We start from the raw sequence: 8,438 nt of genomic DNA on the forward strand, positions 1-8,438 counted from the left end.
CCACCATCCTAACAATGTTCTACAGGAGCACAGTGGGGAGTGTTCTGGCGGGCTGCATCATATTATGGTGCGGTAGGAGCAAAGCATCAAATTGGAGGTCAGTATAGAAGGTGATTAAAACTGCTGAGAAGATCACTGGGGCCTCCCTGCCCTCTATCGACAATATCTACAGGGAGTGGTGCTTAAAGAAGGCTTAGGGAATCATTGTAGACCCTTACCGTCCAGCCCGCAGTATCTTTGAGACACTATCATCAAGAAAGATCATCAAGAAAGAGGCACAGGAGCTTAAAAACTAGGACTGCTAGGCTGGGAAAAAGTTTCTTACTGTTTCCCAGTGAGGCAGCCGTGAAATGAATTGTACCTGTGGCCCTTCCCCACAGGCTCCTGTATAAAGGTGACTGTTCCTCAGCGTAGGACAGCCGAACAGTAGGGATGTGCTATGTTCTCAAGTGAATTAAAGCCTATTGGTTTCTCCACAATAGTCTCCTGAGTGATTTCTCAAATTTGAGAAAATAAAAAGTGAGACTGTTGAACAATCCTAGAAAACAGAAAATTATATTTATATATATTTATTTTGGATTGCTATGTATATACATTGTTTGTGTGTAGGGTGTAGATACTGTGACTTGAATGTAAACATGAAAATTTGAGGTTTGAGGAGGCTCATAAAGTTTTCACCAAGCTTATTTACCAAGAAAGTCTGCAAAGGACTGTGATGGTCCTTGTCGAGGTTCACCCCAAACAGCTGCCTGACATGTGATTTTGTTATATGGGTTGTTCTCAGGGACACACTGAGACAAATGACTGCTGTTAGAAGATCTACAACTCAGTGAAGGATATACTTTGGTCTGCCTGAGACTTGCTGGTCTTCTCATGCAAAAAGATGACTGGAAGCGAATGCTGCCAATTGACCGGAGAATGTGCTGAGGAACATAATGAGGGTCTGTAAACACTTAAGGAGGAAGACCACAGTCTAGGGTCCTGCCCCCACTGAGAGGCTAGAGGCTGCACAACAGTTGCTCAAACATTTCTCGGATGCCTTGTTTAAAGAGAAAGTATTGAATTGGTACAACAAACATAGAGAAAGACATTCTGGTTGCATTTACTGTACAAATGATGAATAAACCGTGTTTTGGTGGGGGAAAAAAGGCCATGCTTCACTGTCAAAAGCTGTTCAGGTGGCCAGTCATCACATGTGAATATTGACAGTGAAGGATGGCAGGAACCATCGAACCATAAAACATTATGGCAAAGAAACAGGTCCTTTGGCCCTTCTAGTCGGTGCCAAACTATTATTCTACCTGGTCTCACTGAACTGCACCCAGTCCATTGCCCTCCATACCCCTCCCATCCTGTCCTGTCCAAATTTGTACCTGTCTGAATTTTTATTATATGTTAAAAATGAACCCACATTGACCACTTCAGCTGGCAGGTCATTCCCACCACTCCCTTTGTGAAGAAGTTCCCCCTCATTTTCCCCTTTCACTCTTAACCCATGTCCTCTTGTTTGTATCTCACAACCCTCAGTGGGAAATGCCTGCTTGCATTTACTCTCATAATTTTGCACTCGTCTAACTTTATGGGTGGCCAATTGTCTCTGGTCTTTCATCCTCTGCAACCCCTCTCTCTCTCTCTCTCGAGGACTTCCAATTTCCAGTTATATGTTCCAGAACTGATATGTGGCCCAAGATGTTGCAATCAAATTGACCATCATTGGGACATTTTGAGAAAATGTGAGGATGTGGTGTTTAGGAAGAGGTAGAGGTGTGTTGATTTTAACAACACAGCTCGGTAGAAGGCCCTTCTGGTTATGAAACCTGTGCTGCTTAATTACACCCAATTGACCTACCAAACCTGTACATTTTGGAGGGTGAGAAAAAGGTGGAGCACCCGAGGGAAACCCACACAGACACAGAGAGAATTTTCAAAGATCTTACAGACAGCTCAGGACTCAAACCCAGGTCGCTGGTGCTGCAATAGTGTAGAGCTAACTGCTGCACTAATTAAGAAATTTAGAGATGAAAATCCAGAAATGAGGTCCTTTGGCAGCTGTACTATCTGATGAGTAAAATTTGAGGCAACCAAAAAGCAGAAATGAAAGTATGTAGTGTGGTAAACTATTAACTGGTCAAGCACATCTATTGACCCCTCCCCACAGGCTCCTGTATAAAGGTAGCTGTTCCACTCAGTGCAGGACAGCCAAACAGTGAGGATATGCTATGTTCTCAAGTGAATTAAAGCCTATTGGTTTCCCCACAATAGTCTCCTGAGTGATTGATAGCTTGTAGAAATTTCTCAAATTTGAGAAAATAAGGAGGGATAAAGCAAACCAAAGACAACCCATTTATTTGTCTCCCCTTGTGGTTCCCATGACCCATTGCATTTTGCCGATGTTTAGAGTTTTTGGGCAGCACAGCTCACTGTGATAGTACAGATCTATCACCAATGTATATAGTGTATCTTTCTTTGGCTTGGCTTCGCGGACGAAGATTTATGGAGGGGGTAAAAAGTCCACGTCAGCTGCAGGCTCGTTTGTGGCTGACAAGTCCGATGCGGGACAGGCAGACACGATTGCAGCGGTTGCAGGGGAAAATTGGTTGGTTGGGGTTGGGTGTTGGGTTTTTCCTCCTTTGTCTTTTGTCAGTGAGGTGGGCTCTGCGGTCTTCTTCAAAGGAGGTTGCTGCCCGCCAAACTGTGAGGCGCCAAGATGCACGGTTTGAGGCGTTATCAGCCCACCAGTACAGCACAAGCAAAAGAAACCTCAGGTCTGAGGGGAGGATCACACTGCTGCCTTCATCGCTCTGCATACCCAACTCTTCAGGACTTTGAGTGGCCAAACATTTCAGTGGCCTGGGCATTAGAATATTTGCTGAATTGCTGCTGAGGGTGAGTCAACTGGTAGTGCCCAACAGTGAGGAAGTAGTGCAGGGAGATTGTGAAGGTGGCTGTGAATGATAACAATGTCACCCAGCCAGCCCACACTAGCATTAATATCAACTTCCCTGGTTTCTGCTAGTCCACTCCCCGCTCTCTCTCTTTTCCCAATCCCTGTCTCCTTTCCTCCAGCTCGCCACTTCCTTCCCTCTCCATTTACAGACCCATTCCACCCCTTTCCCCTGTTTGCTGGTGGGCCCGCCCTTCCTTATCCACCTATTAGCTGCCTCCATCTTAGCAACACCCTCTGACTTCTTAAAAATTCACAATGTTTTCATGATGATGGCACACAGCCTATACAAACCCACAACCTCTGACCAGCTGTGCGCCAGTCACTTGGGATTATCCTTAACCCTAACCCTAACCTTCGTGGCTTTGTTTGGCTAAAGACAGATTTAACACAGACACTGAGCATATCTGCTGTTGACGATTAGTTGATTGTTGCTCAGTTTATGTCAAGTTTGAGTGCTGCAATACAGTTTTGACTTTTATTCTAATAAAAACACACAGAAATGCTGCAGGACCTCAGCCGGTCTCACAGTGTCCATGAGGTAAAGATGCATTACCGACATTTTGGGCTGAGCTCATCTTTCAGGAATAAGCAAAGAACAGGAAGGCAACAGGAGACTGGCAGGGGGAGGAGTCCAGATCAATAAAAGGTGTTAATAGGATATGAAAAGAGGAAAGGTGAGAATTGATTTTGGCTCTGTGAAAGGAGATGGAGGGAAAAGGGGACGAGAGGGAGAGAAAGAGAGAGAGTCAGACAGAGAGACAGAGACAGAGCTGGTGGAAAGGTGGCAGAGGGAAATAAAGAGTGGGGTGGGGATTAACGGAAATGGGAGAAGTCGACGCATATGTTATCCAGTTAGAGGGTGGCCAGACGAAGATGAGGTGTTCTTCCTCCAGTTTGTGGATGGTCTCAGTCTGGCAGCGCATGAGACATATCAGCAAAGGAATGGGATGGGGACTTGAAATGGATGGTCACTGGGAGATCCACACTTCCCCTGTGTGATAGTACAGATCTATCACCAATGTACATAGTGTATATAGTTACTGTATCTAGACTGTGCTTACAGTGATTGGCTGAGAGCTAAGCCACGCCTACTGTCTGGGCCTTAAAGGGTTGTGTCCCTAGCCAGGTCGGATCATTCCGGACTGGTCGGCCACCTGTGAAGAGCTCCTGTCTTTTGCTAATAAAAGCCTTGGTTTGGATCAACAAGTCTTTGTTTCTTTCGACGAGCTCTACACCCTGCCAGACTTGTTCTTAATATTCTGAAAAATTCCTGTTCTTTGCTTATTCCTTGAAGAAATGCTCAGGGCCCAAAATGTCGGTAGTATATCTTCACCTCCTCGGACACTAGGAGACTGGCTGAGTTCCTCCAGCATTTAGTGTTATTACATGTACTAAAATCACAGTGTCTGCAGGACTTTCATGTCTCACTTGACTTTTTATTCTGTCGTTGTGTTCAAACAGATGGGGTGATGATCAGAGAAGTAATGTGGAAACAGTCGCTCTAAATAACACTCCAATCGGTCGGTCAGATACAGTTTAGTGAAAAAGAGGGGCTTAACATTGCCTCTTTTCTTCCTCTTCTTCCTTCCTTCCTTCCTTCCCTCCAACTCCAGAATTGGCAGGTTGTTGTGCTGATGCAACCACTCCACCGACCGCACTCCTACCCGCCCACTGCAGGGGGAAACCACTGTACCTGCAGGTAGGCGACCTGGGAGGCTGGCCCCACCTACTGGCCCCGTATAAAGACTCGAGCTGGCACCTTCGGGGACAGTCAGACGTGTGGAGCCGGCAAAGGTATTAAGACTGGTGTGTACAAGTTGTTCAGTCTGTGGACTTTGTGTCAGCATAATGGGGCGGCACGGTTAGCATAATGGGGCGGCACGGTTAGGCAGCGCTCTCGGTTGTGGAGCACGTAGCAGGCTACCAGGAAGGTGGAGGCCCTTACCAGGGCCACTCATGAGTGAGCAGGCTTGTTGCACTGTGATGCTGATTACCTCACTGAGGATGCAGGTGGCAACATTGCTTTTAATCCGAATCCATTCTACTCTTGTTGGTGAGTTTTGCACTAGGATAAAGACCTTGGTGGAGACATGACTTTCATGGTCTCACAGTGACCGTTGGTTTGGTTGCTCAAAGGACACAGAGGATACTGCCTTGACAAAAGAATGGAAGCATTCCAATGGCAGCCTTATTAGTAATCACAACAATCCTCTGGGCACAGTCACAGAACGCCGCTTAACCAGGAGACGGATTATGGGATTGCAGGGTGTCTCAGTGTTTGAATGTAGCACCTCAAACAACAATGGTGTACTGCATCACAGTTTAACAAATTTCCTTGTGAAGTTCTTTCCCACAAACATCACTGTCCTGCAGTAGAGTATCAGTGAGGTCCTGAACATAGCACTGTTTTTCAGATTGTAAGATGTTGCAGATAATCTTTGCAGCAGTTTGAAACGGTCCGGTAATTATGGAAGTATCATTGGCTTTGCAGCCACTAGTCATGCAGTTCTATGTTTACATTTTACATTTTTAAAATTTTTAAAAAAATTTAGACATACAGCACAATAACAGGCCCTTTTGGCCCATGATACCGTGCCGCCCATTATATCCAATTGATCTACAACCCCAGTACATTTTGAACAGTGGGAGGAAACTGGAGTCCCCAGGGAAAACCCATGCAGATGCGGGAGAATGTACAAACAGACAGTGCTGGATTTGAACCCCTGGTGCTATAATAGAGTTGTGCTAATCGTTACACTAACCACTATGCTAACCGTGCCGCCCCATTATGCTAACCATGCCACCCCATTATGCTAACCGTGCCGCCCCATTATGCTAACCGTGCCACCCCATTATGCTAACCGTGCCGCCCCATTATGCTAACCGTGCCGCCCCATTATGCTAACCGTGCCGCCCCATTATGCTAACCGTGCCGCCCCATTATGCTAACCGTGCCGCCCCATTATGCTAACCATGCCGCGCTTTGTTGCAGAAGCATGAGAATTTCTGACATGATAGAATAGCGTGCCTGACTCGATGAGCCAAATGGCCTAATTCCGCTCCTATGTCTTATGCACATTTGCACATTTCTTGCCTATACATGTGGGAAGGCAATATTCTTGAATAGGACTTCCTATTCCTTGTTTTGGTGGGCCCTCCTTTGTTTGCCCTCTTCCTTATTCTCACCCTCAGAATGCATTCCTGCTGGAATGGTTACCAGAGCAACCACATGCTCACATTCTCCTGCAGATCCAGTCAACTGTCACACTTTTCATTACTTACACTGGACAACGAAGATTTTGCTTCCTGAACATTTTTAGGTGTATTTTATGGATCACGAAATCACTTTAAAATGTTCCTATTACACACTATTGTGATTGGAAGAATTAAAAATTTTGAATGTTCCAGAGATTCTCTGAGGTTGCTATCCGATACACAATTTCTTTTTTCTTTTACAAAGGTTACCTTAACTAGAGGGAGGGAGGTCGACTAGATTTAGTTTTTAGGGATTTTTTTTGTTTGTTTTCTTTTTTTATCAATTTTTATTTGGATTAATTTGGCAAATATGAGTTTCAACATGATTAAGAAACTGTCTAATGTAGTTCCATCCACTTTTTTGTACTTGCATGAATATGAGATGAGTTATTATGTGTTTTCGTTAAAATTTTGTATTAAAGTTTATATGTTAAACTCAATGAAAATATTATAAACAAAATGTTTCTATCACACTGTTTTTAGATATAATCTACTTTTGTGATTTCCTATCATATTTTACATCTTCTTCAAGCGGACAAAACCACAAAGTTAAACACGTCATTGAACATTCATTTTCAGCCTTCGCACTTGGACGTCCTCCCTGCTGATCTTGGTGCAGTCAGTGATGAACATGGTGAAAGGTTTCACCAGGACATCGCGACCATGGAAAAGTGGTATCAGGGCAATTGAAATCCATCAATGTTGGCCCACTATTGTTGGACACTGACATGAGAGGCATCAAATGCTGAGTACAAACAAAAATCAGTGGCAAAACATTATTTAGTCAATTGAACTAAAGCATCATTATGTAATTAAACATGCTAAATTCAATAAAAGAATGTTATGTCTCTCCAACTTCCTACATGATATAGCAAATCTGAAATTATCTTTGTGTTCATCCTGAGGTTGTCTATCATAATTCCCAATTTTTTTTTCAGGAAGCAAATCTTTTTAAAAAAAAATTGGTTGTGCAGTGTAATTCAGACAGCAGGGAAGCTGGAAAAATATAATGATCCCTGCAATTCCCACAGTTGGGACTTTTTCTTGGGAATACTGCTGCATTGAGGTTCATATAACAGCTTACAATGCGGAAACAGGCCATGTCAGCCTTCAAGTCCACGTCGGTTCACTCAAACAACTCCACTAGCACCCCCCCCCCGCTCCCCGCCCATAACCCTCCAACTCCCTCACATCCACGTACACATCCAATCTTCTCTTAAATGACAGAAGGGACCCTGCCGCCACTATCTCATTCGGAAGATCATTCCATTCTGCCACCACTCTCTGAGTGAAAAAGTATCCTCGAATATTTCTCCTAAAGTTTTGCCCCCTTCCCCTTAACTTATCCCCTCTTGTTCTAAGCTCCCCTGCCCTCAGGAGAAAGAGTCTATTTACGTCTAGTCTATCTATTCCTTTCATAATTTTAAATACCTCTATCAAATCCCCTCTTAGCCGTCTACATTCCAATGAATAAAGTCCCAGTCTTCTTAATCTTTCCCTGTAATCTAGATGCTGTAAGCCAGGCAACATCCTTGTAAATTTTCTCTGCACCCTCTCCACCTTATCTGTATCCTTTCTATAATTTGAAGACCAGAACTGAACATAATACTCCAAACCTGGCCTCACCAATGCCTTAAACAGCCGCAGTTTGAAGTTCTGCCATCAAATGAGCTTTGCATATCTGTACATGTCCAGTCTGACTCTTCTACATTCTGATGAAGTACACAAGCATTAGATGTGTTCCAATGTCTCTGATTTGGAGGACAACACACACAAACAAACAAATGCACAAATGAGCCTCAGTACCACAACAAGCATTTACAAATTCGCTGATGATATCACGACATGAGTTGTATAAAAATGGGCGATGAGTCAGCAGATTGAAAACTTGGCTGAATGGTGCTCCAACAACAACCTCACACTCCGTGTCACCAAAACCAAGGACCTGATTATTAACTTCAGGGAGGGAAAATTGGGGGATCAGAGATGGAGAGGGTGAGCAAATATGTTCTTGGAAGCCACTATCTCAGAGGATCTTTTCTGGACCTAACACACTAAGGACATAGTGAAGAAAGCATGTCAGCACCTCTATTTTCTCAGGAATTTACCAATGACATCAAAAACCCTGCAATTTTCTGGTCTCCTTACTTGAGAAAGGATGTCCTAGCTTAGGAGGTTGTTCACCAAGTTGATTTCAGGGATGAAGGGGTTGACCTATGAGGAGAGATCACTTGGG

The sequence above is a fragment of the Narcine bancroftii genome, chromosome 3, assembly GCF_036971445.1.
Source record: "Narcine bancroftii isolate sNarBan1 chromosome 3, sNarBan1.hap1, whole genome shotgun sequence".
Lineage (NCBI taxonomy): Eukaryota > Metazoa > Chordata > Chondrichthyes > Torpediniformes > Narcinidae > Narcine > Narcine bancroftii.